Raw genomic sequence first — 20,634 nt, 5'->3', positions numbered from 1 at the left:
TAAACTGATGCCCGTCTCGAAACGTTGATTCGAGATTGAACGCGACCGATCGGAACTTAATTATTTTTCGCATGAATGACGATTGAGTGGTCGTTTCGCGTCACGTATAAATTTCGTTGTATTCGGTTTTATCGTACGGTAGGAAAATGGTATAAGAACGAAGTATCAGCCACGAGAAAAGCGGTTTTTTCGTGATTCGATGGGGTGAAGAGAGCTATAAATTTCTCCTTTTCCCACTGAAGTGCGAAAATGCGTCGCATTTCCGTGCGAAAATCTCACTTTCTGTGTACTATGCCGTGGGAAAGTAAAGATTCTTGAGAAAATTTCAGTATGTTCCGCTTCTATCGAAAATTGCGCACTTTCCGGGCAGACGTTACGCGGAAAATTCTTCACACGGTTGATATTTTTACTCTGGCATTCGATATCCGATGCAGAAAACTTGAATCCAGAAAAATTCACGCAACAGGCAATGTCGACTCAGCCATTACGTTTTGCATGCGCATTTGAATTTTACATCGAAATATCAGGACAACCTTAATTAGTAACAAAATACTCACTGAGAAAAAAAAAATCGTTGTAACAACTTGAATTTTAATGTTTTTAGTTGATGTTTTTGTGGCTCAATCTAACTAGCAACCGCGTGCGATAAATAAGGAATTATTCATTTATCCGAATCACTAAATTTTTATTTATGCGAATGAACTAAACGAGTGAAACCAAATCTTTTGTTCGAAGAACTCGAATCGTTTGTTTGTTTCGTTTGCTCTACATAACTGAATTTTTATTCTTCAGAATAAACTCAATATGCAATTATTTTCGTAGTAACAAAATAGGACTTTAGAGTAACCCAAATATCGGTAAATATTTACAATCCTCATTTTTGCTAGAAAGCATGCTAAATTATTTTTTGGGCATTATCATTGACGAAAAATGATGACGAGATTAACGTTAGGGAAGGAAAAGGTAAAAATTTGATTAAAAACCTTCTTTTTAAATTTGAAAAAAATCACGAAGGGAAGGTAGGAAAATGAAAATACGAACTAAGGAAGATGCTCCGGACCGAGCCAACGATTCCTAACACACATCGAAAGATGTTCCAGACCCACTGAACCACTTCTACGTGTTAAAGATAAGGGGCTGTATGAGCTTGGAACAATGAATACTGAAAAAATGAATGATTACAGTAGCTAAGAAATTAAAGTTTCGCTTATAAAAACAAAATTGAATTTTTTTTACCTTCCCCGTTCTTAAAATTCATCGTAATATAATTTTTTATCAAAATTACACGTTGGCAAAAATTTTAGGACCATTTTTCATTGATGACAAAATCTGAATGATACTGAAATTTCATTCAGATTTTTTCAATTTTTTTTTTTTTTAGTTTTTGTACACTCTCCCTCCCTGAAATGAGCCCCCATATCATTTTTAATTGACAGTAATGCTGAAAAAAAAATTTAGGACCATTTTCAGCAAAAGTGAGTATTGCAAATACCTACCGTAAAATTTAATAAATATTTTGTTGTGCATATGGGACTACATATTTTAGTTAAATTGAACATTTTTCGAGTACTCCAACCAAATTTTATTCTCAGTGCACGCGACACGCTCGGTAAAAACGTAATAAATCGTCCTCGAGTCGTGATCCGAATCACACTCGTGACTCGTGTTGTGTCGAATGTACCATGAATCTTGAATTAAAATGCTTCGTAAAATGACAGCTTTTGTTAAAATCGAATGAAAATTCATATTTTTTTTCTTCCAGTAAAAAACAAAACATTGGAATTCATGATGAATGAGACGTTCATAGTTTTTGGAAACTGAAATTCCAGAGAGAAAGTCCCAGCAGTAATTTCCTAACAGAATGTCAATTTTACAATTGTTCACGTGCTTAAACGAACTGAATATATAAAATGAGCATATACAATCTGATGAAGGATTTATAATGAAGCAGTGAGAAATGTCTTTCTTGCCCTGGGTCATAAAGAGATTTAAAGGGAAAGCTATATAAAATTGTATTCGTAAGCCAAAATGCAAGTATATCTTTCTTATCGTGGAGCAGAAACAGATATTTGTTTTCTCTGAATTAGCATGTATTAGGTAAAATGAGGGAAATACGGTTGGGGAAAGCGGGAAGTGTTTGTGCGTATACCGGAGAGATTCGCTTAGAAGTAGTTTACCTGTAATTTCAAGTAAATCAGGAGTTTCGAAAACAAGATAAGCAGGGTAATCTGTGGGTAAGGGATGTATTACTGATAAATCGGCAAACTCGGAAGTCGTGGAGCAGTGAAACTTGGAGGGTTATTCGAGCCCCGGTTCGGATCATCGCTTACCTCTATACATACATCTACTTCATAATAATCGTAAACAGAATCGAAATTCGATCGAGCCTCGTTTCTGCAGTACAAAAACTGTCGCTCAATACCGACTACAGTTTTTCAGTCCCTCGTTATTTTCGATTTCACTCGTAATAAGATTATTCACGAAAATGTTTGAGCCAAGAAAACAAATAAATGAAAAAATATTGGATTCGGAAAAAGATTCGAGATAAACCTATCATCCCGACATGTATCCAGGATTCCGTATATATAACCAAAGATTGTTATAAGATTATAAATAATGGATCCTCAGTAAACCGGCTTCTTGTCGAAATTCTCAAAATTTTGCAGCTCTCAACAAGTCGAAATTCACATACGTTTTAGACGTATTTTCGATCTTCACTGTCGTTGAGTATTTTCGACGATCTCGCAAGTTGTTTTGCTTGAAGTCGTATTCGGATGGGTGACCGCTCAGCCAAGCATGGATTTCTGTTTTGATATACGAGGGAGTGAAAGGTATTCGAGAAAATGTAAAAGAAGGTGGAATAAAAATGATGCAGTGTGCTGGATGGAATCCCAAATTTTACGAAAAAAATATAAAAAAAATAAATTTTCATTTAAATTCACATTCCGGACTGATACGAAATTTGATGTTGTCCGTCCAAGATTATATGATCTCCAAGATATTTTCAAAGGCATAAATCCCGCACGGGTGTTCCACATAAAAACGAGAAGAAGCTTTATCAATCCGATAAGGTCCGATAAGTGAGTCTGGTTTTAATGGACCATTGAATTTTACGAGTCCCCCAAGGCTGCCTTTTTGCTGCTGAATAACCCGAGAATTTCCGGTTTTTCCATCCTCCTATTCTGCGCCTTTTCAAGGATACTTTCCTATTCGAATGTCTTTATCGTGCGCCATCATCTTTATTCACTACTACATCCCCGAAATGTTTTTCTTTCTTCGTTCTTATCTGTGATATAGACAATTTCGAAAGATTCCACGTTTGTTATGTTTATACTCACAGCTTTTGGTGACGGGATGGTCGTTCGAGAGAGCCGTTCGAAAAATCGCCGCAAATATACGTCCCATTGAGATCGTTGCTCGGGTATTAAGAGAAACGACTCGGGTCTCTTATTCCTTCCTGTAATCAAAAAAACAGAAACCGAATGATCGATCTTCACTTTTTCTTTTTTTCACGATTAATGCGAAGAGGCTAAAATTTAGCTACGAAGAGGAAGAAAAAACTGTAAAACTCATCAGGCTTCCTGGTCGCAAGCTCAAATAAATTGCACTCTCTTCGAGCTACCGAATAAAGAAATTCTTCGTAGAAAAATTCACCGGCTGATTCAATTCGGAGTTTTATATTATCCATTACTCAGACTTTCTACATCAAGTACTTGATGGGTTTCGAATTACGCATTAGTAAATCTCTCTACGAGACTTCTCCATCGCTCCACTATCGAATTCAAGATCTTCCTCTTCTCTCCTTCCAACCCTATTTTACCCATTTTCATCCCACTATCTCTATATCTTTGACTCTGACAGTACTTAATTCTCGATCTCGAATCTTCATTCCACCCGATCTATATACCTACGCTCTTGGAGAATATACGTTTTCGCTTTTAAGGTAACTTTTACCGGTCACCAAAGTAGCTCGATCGAACCAAGACGCATTGGCATGTTTTTCCCTGTGAAGCAGGTATCTTAGCTGATCGAACGAGAGTGTAGTTTTTGATACGTTCGTTAAAACGCACATTAAATTCACATTTTTTTTACAAGATTCAAAATCATTTGAAAAAAATCGATGAATTAAGGTAGATATCTTCGTGTAGCAGATCGGAGGGGAGGCTGGTAACGTATCACTGTCAGATGAAAGCGTATAAAGTCTATTCGTCGATTGATTCAAATACCGAAAGTAAGTATTTACTTTGAATACGAAGAATCGTACCAAAAATCAGATTCGCCAATATTTTTCTCGCGTTCTTCTGAAATGTTGGCTGATATTGAAATTATTGAAATTATTGAAATTCCTTTCTTTATCCTCACATCGCTGTGCAAAGAGCCAAGATTTTGGAATGAAATCGTAGACTCCTTAGCCAATTGTAAATATCCGTTCGAAAAGCTGTTCGATGTGGCATCTCGATTTGGAAAAATGAATCTACTTCCCATCTCTGAATTGCTGGTGCGAACGAATCACAAGAAATCACTTTCTTTTGATACTTTTTTAATATCATCCGATGAATCGACTGGGAGAGTGACCTTTGACCGAGTGCTCTGGAAATTTTACCAAAACAGCAGAAACTCGTATTTTTATTTATCAATATATCGATATAAGCGAATTTTCCAAGTGTCGAGGACTTGACCTCAGTGTCTGTACTATTTGGGACGAAATTTATGAGTCTAAAATCGATAAGCTTTTCATATTATAGTTCACCATATACTTTCCTTTGATGTCGGAAAAATTGATTTCGTGCATGGTTACAGCTGATAAGGTGGTTAGACCTCGTTTTTATGAGCCTTCTAAAACACTCGTGTACCGTAAAGGATGGAATTGAGCTTCGTCTATTCTTGCAGGATGAATTTGGCATCAAAAGAGCCAGTCGAAAAATAATGGTGTAATATGAAATGTTGAAAAAACGTTTTTGTCTGAGGCGCAACAAAATACTTGGTACAAAATCAAATTCAACATTCGCGTTTCGAAAAGTAAACGTAAACCTGAAATTTTCAAATCCAAAATCCGTGAAATTGCGCGTATCAGAACCGTTGAAAATTGTTATTTAAGACGAAAATTGAAGGAGTTATAATAAAAATAACTCCGAACTGTTTGGAAGCGCACAATGACGTAGGTTGGAACGAACCACTTGAATCTCACGCCAATCCGAAGAGCTGGAGAGCGTTGAAGGATACATACCAAGCATCCCACAGAAACCGATCAAATTGCGTTGTCTCATGTTGGAGTAACGAGGAGAGTAATTGCTCCTCTCAATTTCAAAAGCAACCACCGCAACCGCCTGTCTTGTCTCTAGGACCAGAGCAAATCTTGCGGAGTGATATAACGTCACGTATTTTCTGGATGCAACATCGCGTTTGATAACGTAGTAGGCGATGAAGGACGTTGAGAGAGCTCGGAATTTGAACTTATCTAGTAATGAAATTCATCAACGAGTCTAGTAATATGACTAAAATCGTCATAATAGTATGGATATTTATGGAAGAGCAGGAGCCATAAGAATGATCGTCATTTTGAGATTAATAAATTTCGTAATGTCAACAAGCGACCTTTGAGTCTCTGCAATCCCACACTCGATGCTTGTATTCATGAGGAAGTTGTCGATTTTCTCGTATTTATGTACATAATATTGACAAGTGAAACGTTTATTCGCGGGAGAAAGGAAACAGGGCGGAGAAATAGCAGCATGTGGCTGTTGGGTCCATGCAGCATCCTCTGTACTGGAAAAGCTCGGCAAGGCATCGAACACTGGGGAGAGGACTGGAGCAGGAGGGAGGAGGGAGCGAGCGAAAGAGCGATGAGAGGAAGAAGGGCCGAGAAGCGAGGTGGAGGCGGAAGGGCGCTCCATCGATTCAACCCGGGGGACGTGCATCCCGAAGTTCCCCTTCTCCCTCTTGCTTCATCTCTCTATCTATCTGCTAACCGTACTACGAGTTACTACTACCATCCCGGATTACATCTCACTATTATTAACTCTCCGCTCCATGAATTATGAACGGTTCTAGAATAAACACTCGTCATACGTACGTATTTTAATACGCGACTGCAATCATTTTTATTATTCTTCGTATCTCGTGCGTAATATAAAAAATAAAATATTTTTCAACTTCTATTTCCACCTTGTTTGCTCAATGAAAGTTTGTTCCGCTGATTTTTTATTTTTCCTCTGAACTGAACTTAGTTCTAGGAAATATTGGCTGGAGGGATACGTGCTGAGGAAATTTTCAAATGAAATTTTCGATACTCGGCCATTTTAGTTGGAGGAATTAAGTAAAGTGAAAAAGTTTCCAAAACTGAAAACGTCTCTCCCTCACGGTAAAGCTCTTCGGATAATATCATTTTAAAGGTATGATGAAAGTTTCAAGTTAATTGATAAAGGTTTTTTAGAGTTATTGGACGAGATAAATGATACCAAAAGTTACAACGATATCACTGTTCTCTCATACGGTTTCCATTTTCCTGAAGATTTTTGGCGAAGACAGTTATTTCCCACGTGGAATTGGAGCAAATATTAGAATATTTCCGCTCTCGCGAGTCAAATTTGGATGAGAAATGGCCGTATTTGGACTGAAACCCTCTTGAGAGATTATACGCCAGCAGAGAATCGTAATGGCACCGTAATTCTTGGTATTTTATTTCCTCGTGTGTTCGCAGCCGGTTCTGAAAATGCAATGTCGAGAACAATACGTTCGAAGTTATATTCGGGGATAGGAGCACGTTGAATAGTCTTTTATCACATTACCTGAGATACAAATCCGATGAATTTTTCACGTCGCAAAGTGTATCGCAGCTTCATTTTACGAGCTTCGAAATTATCGATTAAGCAATAGAAGGAAGCCACGTGTTTTCGAATCCCCCAATCATTTTACTCCTAAATCCAACGTTTAGTAGTAACAAAAACATCTGCTGAAATTCGCTATTGGTTCTACCTGAAGAACGAACAAAATGTGGAAAAAAGTTCTGCTAAAACGTCGTAACGTTACAAAATTGAAGAAAAACAAAATACGTAACAACAAAATATTGATTCGTGCCCTTCGGAAATCGAACTCTATTCACTTCCAGGAAACGATGATCGATTTTTTTCAACTCGACAATATCCAAAAATGACAAATTTTCTCACTTCCAATAGAAACGACATTCGTGAACATTTTTACGAAAACTCAACGTTTCATGTAGATTTAGACATTTTCTATCGCCTTCCACTGTATTCGTTTGTTTAGACGAATGTGCGCCTTGCCTTAGTAATTTGCCCATTGGGAGTCCCGCCAGCGGCGGCCTAGGCAGGACTCCATTCAAGAGGCTGAAGAACAACCGAGAAGGAAAAAGAGGAAAGAAAGAGGGAGCGAGGGAGAGAGACGGAGAGCAGTTTCCGTGGCACGTCGTCGAGATAGATGAAACGACAAAGCTTCTTCGTTGACACCCGAGATGCATTGCGAGAGCAAGAGTACCTGGCACCGACAGTGCGCACAGACCGCACGGGATAAAATGCTCCACCTTTTATACACGAGACTTCCAACCAGCAGCCACGATCGATATTCTCCTGGATACAGTACGAATGTGTGTATATTTCGATATTTGCACAACAGATCGTCATACATGTACGCTGGGGCGCCCAACGGAATAACCTTTTTGAGTGTTTAAAAAATTCGCCGCTCCGCAAATTCGATTGAATGCTATAAACCGGTGGAATAATTTGTAGCTTTTTTCAGCCTCCGAATGGAGCTTGTCCCCATTGAAAACTGCTGATGGCTTGAACTTTTGGAGCAGATAAAAAAATGATTGAGTTTCACTTGTAACAAGAGCTGTCAAAAATAAAAAAAAATAAAAAGTAGAATTGCACATCGAGTTGCTCTTGTTTCGAAGGCTTGTGCACAAAAATATGTGAAAGACTCGTAGATCATGAGAGATTCCAATAAATTTGCTGCTTCTTGCAACTCGAGCCCGCGGACCGAAGATGGAAACAAAGACGAATCGATGATAATAATAAAAAAAAGGATTCCATTGTTGGCTCGATTCACACGAGGACGAGTCGAAGCGAGTTTCTGGGAATTTTCATACGAACGAGACCTGCGAATATCACGCCTCGGTTCAAAAAGAATTTTATCAAATCTTGCTTTTTTAGTTGCTTTTTTCCAACTGGCTTCATCAGAGAAATGCGTTAATTGATTTATCCAGAGAGGACTCTCGCAGCCCCGATGTTCGTGGACGAGAACTGGCCAGTCCGCGCTGATAATAAAAACGTATCGAGAAGTATGGTTTACTGAGGCAAACCCATGCCCTCAAACTACGCTAACAACATACACTCTCGAAACGTAGTTACGACCCGGCAAATATATCTTGCTCTCTTTTTCTCGCTCGTCCTTCATTATTGCGGTTCAGTAGCACCTGGGCTCTCCGATATCGGAAAAAAAGAAAAAACTGAACCTCAAAGCCTCGCGTTTCCATCGGTTCCTCCTCGACCTACTGTCCCACAACTCCACCAGCTTTTTGTTTTGCTTTTCATTCTATTTGTTTGACTTTTATTAAGCGGTCACTGGGTCCGATTCGACCTGGTTCACGATTTTTCCCCCCTCGCTTCGTCTAATGTATTATTCCATTCTTTTTTTAACATCACTTTTATTTTCGATGATTTTTTTACTGTAAACCGCACCTCTTCAGGATTATTTCGAACTTTTTCATGGTTACTTTCGCTCATTTTTAATCTTACTGTAAAACGCTGACTATAAAATATTTGTTTCCTAATGCATATTTGATCAATCAATACACTGAGAGAAAATCGTCGTAACAACTAAATATCTTTAGTTGACATTTTTGTTGCTTAATCTAGTTAACATCCGCTTGCGATAAATAAGGAATTGTTCGTTTGTCCGAATGACTAAATTTTTATTTATCTGAGTTAACTAAACGAGTGAAACCTAATCTTCTGTTCGAAAAACTCGAAATATTTGTTTATTTTTACTTAATTTACATACACTTTTACGATTATTTCAATATCAAGCACTGAAGTATCTAAACGGTTTTGTTGAGAATGACAAACATTTTGTAAATCGAATCATACTGGTCAGTTCAATATAACCCAAAATTTGTTGAAATGTATTATTATATTAGCCAACACGATTTGTACAAAATAACAAATAATTTTAATAGTCGGATTTTTTCTTCATGTAGCTTAACCAAAGCTTATCGATGACGAAACAAATTAATTGTCTATAGAAATGTCTACCTCGAAAGAAAAAATCAATAAATTTAGTAAATGTATCGAATCCGGGCTGCAGCTCAGAACTGCAACAAATTTTTTTCTTACTTATTTTATGTAAACAAATTCATATCCCACGTAATTTTAGGAGGGGGAAGAACTGCAACGTCATCAAAAATATAAAAAACTGACTATGAGAAGTTATATAAATTTAAGTACAAGTTGTACAATTTACTTCGCGTTTTAGTACACCATGATTTTGTAAAAATATAATGCTTTCATTTCGAATTTGAAATCGTATTATAGCATCGGTAAGTGAAACGATACACTCGTCACAATTCATCGTCTCGTAGATACTGTTATAACAAATTTACTTGCCTGCTTCCAGTGCTTACATTGGACAAGACAGCATTCTTTTTTTCCAATATTTACGTTCTACATTTCGACTATTCCAACGTGCCGTTCGTACATCGTGCAGAACATGTATTATCGTGTTTTGTACGTTTTGAATATTGGTTTTTTTTATGTTTTTTATGACGTTAGAGGTCTTCCCCCTCATTAAAATTACATGTTACACTATTGTTTATTGATAACGAATACTGAAAAAAAATTTGGTGCAGTTTCGAGCTGCAGCCCGGATTCGACGTAATTACCGTACACTTTTTTAATAAAGCTAAAGATTTTCTTACAACAACACAATCTACGAAGATTCAATATACAATTATTTTCGTAGCAACAAAATATGACGTTAGAGTAACCCAAATATCGTCACAAAACCCTCAGTTTCGTTAATCCAAATCCCTATCTATTTGAATGATTATCTAAATATTTTGTGAAATTTAATAAATATTTTGTCCTGCGTATGGGACTAAATATTTTAGTTAAATTCAACATTTTTCAAGTGTCAGCCAAATTTTTTTCCTCAGTGCACGTTCAGCCCGCTATTTTCATTCACTTTCCTCATGGTTCGATTCGGATCAGATTTTCTCACAGTTTGCCAGTATCTCAGGCACTTGCTGTTTCAATGGGCAGTCCGATACGTATGAGAATTATTCACCGTGAGGTAATTGTGTGAATTTGTTGAAATGCATGGTAAAGATCGCGTGCGGTAGAACGATCAAAGTCCGCTTGTCCTTCTCCTCAGAGATTCGGTGCGGTTTCACAAAGTGATGGAAGCCTGGAGCGAGAAAGGCCAAGCATTAGTAGCAGTAGCAGCATCGCCATTGCCGTCACGACTCGCAGTAGTAGCAGCAGCAGTACCAGCGCAGTGAAATTGTGAATGACTGTGGGAGCACTGCCAGCGTTGTCCTAGATTGTGGCGGACAAGTAGCCAACAAACACCACTCGAAAATGCACGAGTGTACGTTGCACACTACCCCCAGAGGGTATGTACGAGGATTATGAAACGACATGGAAAAAGGAGTGAGGGAAAAGAGAGAGAGAGGGAGATTGATTGATTGATTGATTTAAGGGGTCTACCCTAATTAGATTTTTCAAAAAACCGATTTTTTTCATTGCAGCTTTCGAAAGTTTACATATTTAAAAGTGCGGCACGGCGTACCTGCGTTTGTTTAAACGCGTTTTCCTCAAAATTCAATTTTTGGACGGCTCATTGATAAAATCTCCGAAACTATTGAACCGATTCTTACCAAAATTTTACCACGTGTTCTTTGTGACTTTAGCTATGGCGCGTATCGTAAGAATTTTGAAATTTTTAGTGAAACTATATTTATTTTGCGAAAAACGATGAAAAAAACGTACTTTTTCATAGTTTATGGAAAAATGGCTGGCATTTTGTCATTTTTGAATAAATCAATAATCATATGATACGCGCTACAGCCATTTACCTTTTGAATCTAAAACGATTTTTATTTATTTATTTTTTTTTTCATTTTTTTATATCCATATTTATAATTTATACCAGTCAAAAAAAATCGTGAAAATAGTCTTATTTTTGGCCATCCAATTAGGTTAAGCCCCTTAATTTATTATGCCTTAGACCGTCCCTGTGAAGCAGGAGGCACGAATAACAAAGGTTTAATAAAATCCAGTAAATAACAAAAAATAATAAATCGTAAAAAGAAATGATCTGATTGTCGCAGCAATCACGACAGTAACAATAGTAAATATACAATGTAAATCATAAGTAATAATAATAAAGTAAATAATGATAGAACAGTGGTGAGTATAGCGATATAAAGAAAGAGAGAGAGAGGGAGAAAAATGTGCGCAAGAATATGTGACGCGACAAGTATACTATTTTGCCGTATTGCCAAAAGCAACGTCTGTCCCTAAGCGTCAAGAGGAAATGCTAACCTCATTACGTACAACGAAACGTTTGAAATCAAAGCGTTACAATGGCTTAGCATTTGATAGCGTTTTTGTTGACTCGCTTTGTCCCAGAAGCTCGTGCACTCATTCGGAGGATTTCAAAGTTTCGGTCGAACTTCAATCGAACCTGCGATACAAATTTCGCCGTGTCTCTCTCTCTCCCTCTTTTCTTCCCTTCTATTTCTCATGCTCAGCGTCAGTCGTATGCAAATTCGTGACTGGTAATCTACACCTGTCTTCGCAGAGCGTACAAAAGGGTTGGAATCGATCTAGCCGTCTTCTCTCTCGCGCACCCACACATTGCCACTCCTCGCTTGTGTTTGAACAATGTTTCCGTTCCTCTCTCCCTCGTTCCAACGCCACCTCGCACTGGCAAGGCAGACTCTTTGAATGTGGAGTTGTAGAAAGCGACGTCGACTCACAACCGTGAGGATTAGCATTTCGCACTGGTGTAAAATCGCTCGAGGGAATAAGGATCGTTTCTCGGAGGAAACCTCGTCCTCGGAAGATTTACAATCGACCCCCTGCTCTTCCGCTTGAAACTGCCTGCATTTCCATTCCGATCATCCCTCCCTACAGAGCTCTGTCCAGGTTAGGCCGTAGCGAAAGTGCTCTATATTATGCGCTTCCATCCCCCTTTTCTTCCCTCCAGATCTACCTCCATCGTAGCGCCCCGCTGCGCTTACTCCTCTCATCCTACCAGTCCCCCAGCTCGACCAAACGCACTCGTTTTGATTCTCAGTCACCGCCACTGTCGTGCCGACTTACATCGCGTTTCAAAACTTTTCAATCTAGCTCTAGTTATAGCGGATAAAGGAGAGTGGGGCAGAGCCGAACACCTCCTGAAAAGTGTAGTTTCTTTTTTCATTTTTCGAGTTCTACTCGAAATTAGCAAGTTCCGCTTTCCATTTTTCTACGGAAAAAAAAGTCCACTTCTTCGGAAGGCTCTTCCGCCCTGCCTCACTGCCCCCTTAATAAGTTTTCTATTACCGCGAAGATGATATTTCGAATGATCAAGTAAAAAACCTCTGAGTTGAAACCTCTGAAAAACCCTCTGGAGTATGCACAGAAACGATGGAAAAAAAAAGACAAAAAACGAGCTTATAGAGAATAAAATATCACTGTCAGTCACAAATCTTTGGGAAGTTCTGATCAATGTAAATTACAAAATTGAAATCCATATCGAGTACTCGTTCATGGGTAGAAAATACATTTTTTTTTTTTTTTTTGAAGAATCAAACTCGTTTTTCTCCATTTTTTATTCTTTTTAACGTACTATTGCCATTGAGATCTCACAAGTAAATATGCCCTTAAGAGTAGAAATTTATTTTAGTGGCATTGTGTAAAGAGTGAGTTATTTATGTAATATGATAGTGATTGCGAACTTTTGAGCCATGATATAAATTTCATCGCATCCCTCTCTCTCTCTCTGTCTTGCTCTCTTACTTGCTGCCTCATTCTCGATTAACGTACACTAAGAGCCATGAACACGACTAGTCACATTTATAGTTCCCTTCGCAGCTGGACACGCCGTCGTGGTTTATCGCCAAGATTTAGAACCCTCTCCGTTCGACGGAACTTGCACAGGGTGCAAAGTGGGTCGAATGCTTAAATCTACTCCGTTCATTACGATCTACCACCAATAATTCCTACTGTAATTAAGGAAAATATCGAATAATGTATTCGGGGAATAAAATATTCAATGGTCTCTCAGTACCTTGAAATTATTATCGATGAACGTGCACCTGAGCTGCATTCGCCATTAGCAAGATTTTTTTCGGTTTTTTTCTATATCTAAAAAATCATAACAGGAAAATTGATCATGGGAAGCTCCGAAAGGTTCATCCTTTAAAATCTCACCCCCCAACTACGCCCTACCGTAATTCCACGCGCCCTGCTATTCTAAACACTCGACACTATTCCACGTATATAGAACGAAATTCTGCGTAACCTGCGATTAAATTCTGCGCTTAAATCTGTTGCATTTGCAAATTACACGATGGAAAATTCAATCAGCCAGGGAGAATTTTCCGAGGGCGAACTTTCCGAGACGAATTTCCTCTCGATTAATATTTCTAAATTCCCTAAAAATACAACCGTATAGAACATCGAAATTATGTATGCCGAGCTTACAAGCCCCCGGAAAGTTTAAACATGTGCACCCGCGGGGCTTTGAATTTTTTATGCATACAAGAATTTTGCAACTCCACTACTTACGTGTTTTCTTCTCCGCGCATGACCTCGAGGAAACGCACGAACTTAGTTAGCATACTCATCACGAATGACAGGCTCTATGCAGCTGAATTTTCACATGCTTTTTTATCCATCATTCGAGTCATTAAAAAGATGTTGAATCGAGTTGTCAACGCGATTATTAATCATGCCCGAAGCATCGTATTTTATGGGTGTCTAAATTTACTTCCTAATCAAAGATATAATCACTTTAAATTAATGACAGGGTTATTAATTCGATATTGTAAATACTTTTGTTCAACTTACCATTTGGCGAAAGAAATTACAAGCCATTAATTAATCGCGGATCCATCACTCGCTCCAAATTTCATTCATCCCTGGCAAAAATACTATAGTTTTTTATATAAAAAATCGCATTAGAGCTCGCTAAGGGAAAACACAAAGGGAAATAGATCAAGGAAAAAGTGTTAATGAGATCATGCCCACCACACGAGCGTTGAACAACTGAATTTTTTGTCATAATAAGGGATTGGTGCTATTATATTCTCTCAAAATTCATAGATTTAAAAATTAACATAACTAATCAATTAGTCCGTTGTAATTATCAATTATATAAAAAAAATATCATTATTAGTAAAAATTTGACTAGTTAACTTTTTGATTTGGCAACTTTGTTGTTGGTGGAGAGATATATCTACCTTGCCAACGGTAAACTGATAGCTTGTCACTCACATATGACTTGATACACATAACCAACAATTTATTTGAATTTGAGCTTACGTCATTATTTGTGATTACAAATATTTTTGTTATCACAATATTTGTATAAATATGAACAAAAAACATTTTTCTATTAATTATACCGAGAAAGTATACACGCCTGTACAGTACCGATACACTAATGTAAGCACGTCACAACTAAACACGATATACGTCGATATACATATATATAAACAGCTGATAGAGCGGTGTTGCCGATGTCGTACCGAACCTAGTATTCAACGATTCATCGTGAGCGATAATCGTAGTTAATTTATGATTTCATTCTTAAAGTCTCGGTGACCTGATATTTTTATAACGCCATTAACAAGATAAATGTTCAACGAATACGTATATGATTTAATTTTTTTTTTCCAGCATTTACGATCCCTTAAATTTGATTGAAAAATCACGATCCATTTACTGCCACTACGATGTCCAATTTTTAATACTTATTTTCTTGCTTAAATGTTCGGTAACCTCCCCTCAATTTTTTTTACCGTAATTTTCGAACATTTTTCTATGCTGTGTAAAAAAATCAGATTTTTCTGCAGATTTTTAAATAGTGGCCATGATCTCATTAATAAAGAAACAGAAGCCTATGACGAGAATGGGCTAATCCAAGAAGAAACAAAATGTCGAAATAAGCAAATGTGAGGTTATACGAGTGCTCATTATCAATTTCGTTCAATCGTAAACGTAACGAATCTTTATTACTAGTAAGACAATCGTCTCGAATTTTTTCCCAGACCTTCATTGTATACTTCATCGTTATCGTGTACTTTTTCATAGACTTCGTAAGAAGCGTTCATTCGTTATATGGAAGGATAAACGATTTTTTACGCAGTCCCTATAACCCTGTGTATTTCCCTTCATATTTAAACACGTTTATCTCAACAACCAATAAGATGAACTCTTTAAAGTTTGATGTGCGTGTCAGTCGACGTAAGAAAATCGTTTCGTGCATGAACCACCTTAAATCAATGCGTAATGAAAAAGCTTCATTCACATATGCGATACTATGCCACTTCAAGGCAACATGTTTTCCAATCATCGACTTGGAAGTCTTTCGTTTATAGTAAAAACTTGATTCTCATGCAAGAAATATGCTGGCGGAAAATACTTATAGGGGTGGGGCTTCAACATCGAAATATTTTCGTTCCTTTGGTTGTGTGGCTGCCTCTGATTTCGCAGAGCGGTAGTTTTCCAATAAATTTCTGACTTCACGTGAAAATATATTTTCCAGAATTCTCGTCGCAAAAACTCGCCAGAGAAACTGGAATATCAAATCTCCTCGTCGTGAATTTAAGGTGCAAAAAAGGTCGTACGGTGTACCGGCAGATTCAACGCGGGTCGAATTATGCCGAGGTTACGAGAAGATGAATTTTCCTAGAACTTTAAAAAATAAGCTTCATTTGTAAGAAATTCATTTGCACGGTTCATCTGTCAGAGTTGATTTTACAGACTTCCTTTAAGGCAGAGTTCTAAATTCAAAGCTCTAGACATTCGCCTATTAAAAAAATAGAATCTGCCATTTAGAGTTGACTGACATTTTTCCAGCGGCAATTTTCTCGTTAAAATAAATTTCTACGAAAGTATCCTTATCCGACGACCTGCGCCGAAAATAATCTAGGAAAATAGTTAGCTCCAGTTCAATTTCGATATGATAATTTTTCATCAAGTTCGAAAAATTTTTCCGATGTAATTTGCACTTTATACTGCACTCTGAATAAAATCCTATTGATCCGCTGATCTCTGCAGGCGTATCAAGTCCTGTCAGAGTATCGAAGGTACACGAAGCTGGTTCGACAACGAAGATTTTCGTGGCCGTATGGTGCAAAGAAAAAATGACGCATTTGGTTTTTTCTTCATGGAGCTCCGCCGAAAAATCGCCTTCGCTCTCGTATTTATGAGTCCAGCCATATCGAATGCCAAATCCTTTCAAATACTTTCCAAATCATTCCTTCATCCCTTCTCGTTTTGCTCCCTCGAAATCACACGTGCTAGTTTACCAGACGTTTTCAAATCTTGCTTTACTTTCATTTCTTTCGTTGTTTTTGTAGAAACAACGAAAAAATTCAGGTGCAAGCGAACTGGCTACGAGCTCAGTTAATATGCCGGTTTCCTCTCTCTCAAATCCAATAATGTTCGAAGTATTTCTTTCCATTTACCGATAATTGCCCTCCCCAACTATTACGTTCTTGAATTATCGAGTTTCAAATTAATTTTTCTCTCATGAACCGACGAACGAGTAATAGCTTGAAAAAAGATAAATGAACGAGGTAGTTGAATATTCTAACATATCTCGTGCATCATTACATCGAGTTTCGACGCGATATTCATCACGTCGGTATGTACCATCATCAGCATTCAGCTTCATCAAACATTGTATCATTTTGTTTCAATGTAAAAATATTCTTCGAATAGTTATAATATTTAATCGTAAATTATGAAGATAATAATTCAGAAACTCACTGCGTTATCATGTGTTTAAATTCCCGCTACGTTCCGAGCCAGGAAGTGGCCCATGCTAACACAATTTGCTCGCACCACACATGCAGGGTTTAATTTTAATTCTGACTCTGTGAATCCACCTTTGAAAAGAAACGATGTTTTATTCGTTTGCTTTTTTTCATTGTTGAAAACTTTATTTCTCGAGGATTATTCTAATGAATTTGAAAAAAATGATCAAACGAAGAAAAAAGAAAAATTGAGTGTTGAAACAAAAAGAGCAACGAATCATCCAATCGAAAAAAAATCGAGAGAAAGAGATTCGTGTGCTCGTATATTTTTAATCTAGGTTTGAAAAAAAAAACAAATTTGTTTCCTCTCCTAATCAGTCTGTTCTCCGTAAATTTTTTGCGTAACGAGCAAAATCCTTTATTCCTCATTTATTTTTGCCAGTTTGCGCTCGACGATATTGACCCTAATTTTTCACCGTTTTTTCCTATTTATGAGAAATAACTATTTAATCTCTCACTAGTATTTCCGCGCTCTCCGAGCTCGTTTTTATCCCACAAAGAATGAAGAAAGTCAGCCAGCTCCGAGAAAAATAAATATTCACGGGGGTAAATCCCACGGACGGAAAGCGTGCGTAATCAATTAGAGGCAAGATTTTTTACTCAATTTTTTCTCGAGGGAAATTTACGGCAGTTTGTATAGAATGTTCGCTGCGGAAGAGAGCTCGACAGGAGATGAGAATTTTGTGCACAAACCGTATCGTGATTCTGTTGTTTTTTTACCCTACATTTATACTCATTTGGTGATGTTTTGAAATTTTACACTGCGGATGAAGAATTTAAGTAGAATTTTATCATGCTTGAGAAATCTGGTTCCTCGCTGAGTCTCTTCAGCCATTCGTCCGATGAAAAAATCTTCATCTAATTAACACTGAAAAATAAACCTTTGAAATACGGACTTAATAAAAATTCAGATACAAGGATTCATGAAAAGCTCAATGACGTAGATATTCGTAGGTGTTTTTCAATACACAAAGCTACGAGTTTCAAAGGGCTTTCTTGTCTCGATGGTACCATCGAAATTCGTGGAATATACAAATGGACCGACGATGCAAAGCGAACGAGGTGGAAAAAAACTGGAAACGCGATTCCAATCAGTCGATTGATTCGCCACGATTTAATCCGCCAGCTCGTTATCGAGTTGGTCTTGGAAATTTGGTGAATTCCAGCATTGTTCCGTCCATATGGCATGCGAAACGTTTTTGTTTTACAGTTTTTTCCCATATTTTACAGATCCTCGAATCAGAAGCGAGAGAGAATAAGAATTCGAAGAATTCACGCGGCATGCTTGGCTCGTATTGAATCACGATCTCTAATATTTATTAAATCGTTGTATAGCGTCGATCTAATTAACAGTGCAGGTGAAAAATGTCGTAATCGAAAAAGGAGGAAAAAGGATTTTGGGGTTCCAGTAGTTTACATATTATATGAAATTAAAGCGTGTCGTTGGGAGTACGAGAGCTGGGAGAGAAAATACATTGCGAGTTTACGAGGATAAGAACGAGGCATGCTGGGGTGTTGAATCGTCGCTTTAACCAGGATCCACATTGTACACCAACTCACATTTTGGCATACCATCTATTTAATTAACGGTCTAGTGCTCACAAAATTTCCTCGGAAACGTCGACACTCTCGCACCCGACCTCGGCGACCTTTAATTCACAAAGTACCGGAGGCTGACCTCGTATGAAGTCGCTAATAACAATACCGATGAAAAGAGGAAAAAAATGTCACAAATGGAGGCAAAAAAAAGTTCGACTGTCCATTGAAAAACCTCGATTTTTTCAACCTCTTTTTTTATAAGGGGCTTCTTGGTGAAAAGGAGATAAAGATCATGTGCGAAATTCCCCAAACTTTTTCACCAATCTCCTCCACTCGCCATTTTCATCAGCCACGCCGGAGAGGCTTTCGGTCTCGTTGCTAATTAACCACTGGGATATGATCTCCGCGTACGAGTCACTTTAATGATTATTTGACTGCGAATTCGCGCACCAAATACGCTGAATTGTATGCATCCAAAGTTCGTAAGAAAATGGAGCACCTTTCGGTTTCAACTCGGAAAGGTAAAATACGGTAGCTCACCAGGATTTCATCAACGGAATTCATTTTGACTGGGAATGCTTGCCTGACGTATTTCCAGACAATGGAGCGATAGACACACGGGGCGCCAGAGCGTGCATATTCTCTGCGACACATACACGGATACCGAACCTTTATGAGCTTCCCAAATTCTCGATCTCATAAATATTTTTTGCCCTCCGACGTTTCCTTATTGATCCTTTGGGTCTTTGCTAGCGCGAGAGTCTCGCCGCCAGTGAATAGTAATTCGAGCATGTTGACAAATCATTTCGTCTTTCCGTTGAAAAATATTGTGATAAATTCTCGTAAGATCTCGTCATTTTTCATTAAATCGCCAGCTTTTTTTGATCGAACCCGAATTTTTCGAAGTTTCCAAACACTTATTTTCAAATATATTTTCTTTTCCGAATCTGCACTCGAAAACGTGACGATGTAAGCTCCGAACCGCCTCCCGATCGCTTTTATTTTCCTCGTCGCGTCGATTACTGAAATATCGAACCTGCCAACAGCGGTTCAGAAAAATTCCGCATCAATAACCCAAGATATTCGCCGCATAATTCCAAGCGTTATTTCCAGACGAAAAATCTCGAAACTGCGTTACAACAATCCTGATGAATTGGCACGTAAAGGGACCGCACAATGTAACGAGACTGGAGTTTTCCGATCAAATAAACTTGGCGATTTAGTTGGACGGGAAGAGAGCGATGGGAAGGTGCACAAAACGGGTTATCGGTGGGAAACACCGGTGAAACTCGTCAGCACGTACCAAGCAGTTGCTTGGTACGTTTCTGGTGTGCAAATTAACGAGGCGATTGCGAGAAGAAGGACCGGGGCCGTAGGGGTGCGAGGGAGTAAGTCACTCGACGTACCAGCCCGAGGACAAAACTTGCACTCGCTTTTACACACGTACACATGCATATATGAATCTATGGGGCCGAATTAAATTCCTCGGCCAGAAGCCTTCACAAGTTAAGCACTCGCTGAGTTAGGGGCTCGTGCATCCTTTGAGCTCGGCTGCAATACTTCATCTATATTTACACAGACAAGATCTATAGATATGTGTTGCACTTTATACTGCAATTTTGAAACGAGTTGCTCACATTTTCATGCACCTCATAAACCTGTCTTTTATTTCTCTCTCGTGCGACAATTCGCATTCGCAAAGGCACCAGAAAGATACAACTTTGCCGTTATCTTCAAGAAGCTTGTAAAAAAGTCACGGCAGGGACTTAACGCGTGAGAGAATGCAGTCACGTTCTGAAATATCGCGAGCTTTTCTCAACTCGTTCTCGTGCTCGTTGCTACGTCAAAAACTAAGGGAGATTAAATTATTAAAAATGGCCGAGATTCGATGATTATTGTGTTTCCTTCTCACACCGAATGACGTTTAGAAGCTCCAAAGTTCTCTTTTGTAAAATAATGATGTGATTGAAAAAAAATCGGTAATTACGACCCTCGGATTCGATATTATGTAGCGCTCGTCAGTAACTCTCACAATGTCTCTTGTTAAG

At 38.1% G+C, this 20,634-nt stretch overlaps 1 protein-coding gene across 1 annotated transcript in view; it reads right to left on the bottom strand.

The window, feature by feature from the left end:
- Octbeta2R (Octopamine beta2 receptor) overlaps window positions 1-20,634 on the bottom strand; it is a 134,149-nt gene that overhangs the window by 79,110 nt on the left and 34,405 nt on the right. Inside the window, exon 2 of the mRNA XM_043413376.1 lies at window positions 3,339-3,457. The gene's annotated coding sequence lies outside the window, so the exon portion shown is untranslated. The remainder of the gene's footprint in view (window positions 1-3,338; window positions 3,458-20,634) is intronic.

Source organism: Venturia canescens, chromosome 2 (genome assembly GCF_019457755.1).
Source record: "Venturia canescens isolate UGA chromosome 2, ASM1945775v1, whole genome shotgun sequence".
Lineage (NCBI taxonomy): Eukaryota > Metazoa > Arthropoda > Insecta > Hymenoptera > Ichneumonidae > Venturia > Venturia canescens.
Note: the sequence above shows the minus strand (reverse complement) of the source record. Positions and strands in the feature narration are given on the sequence as shown.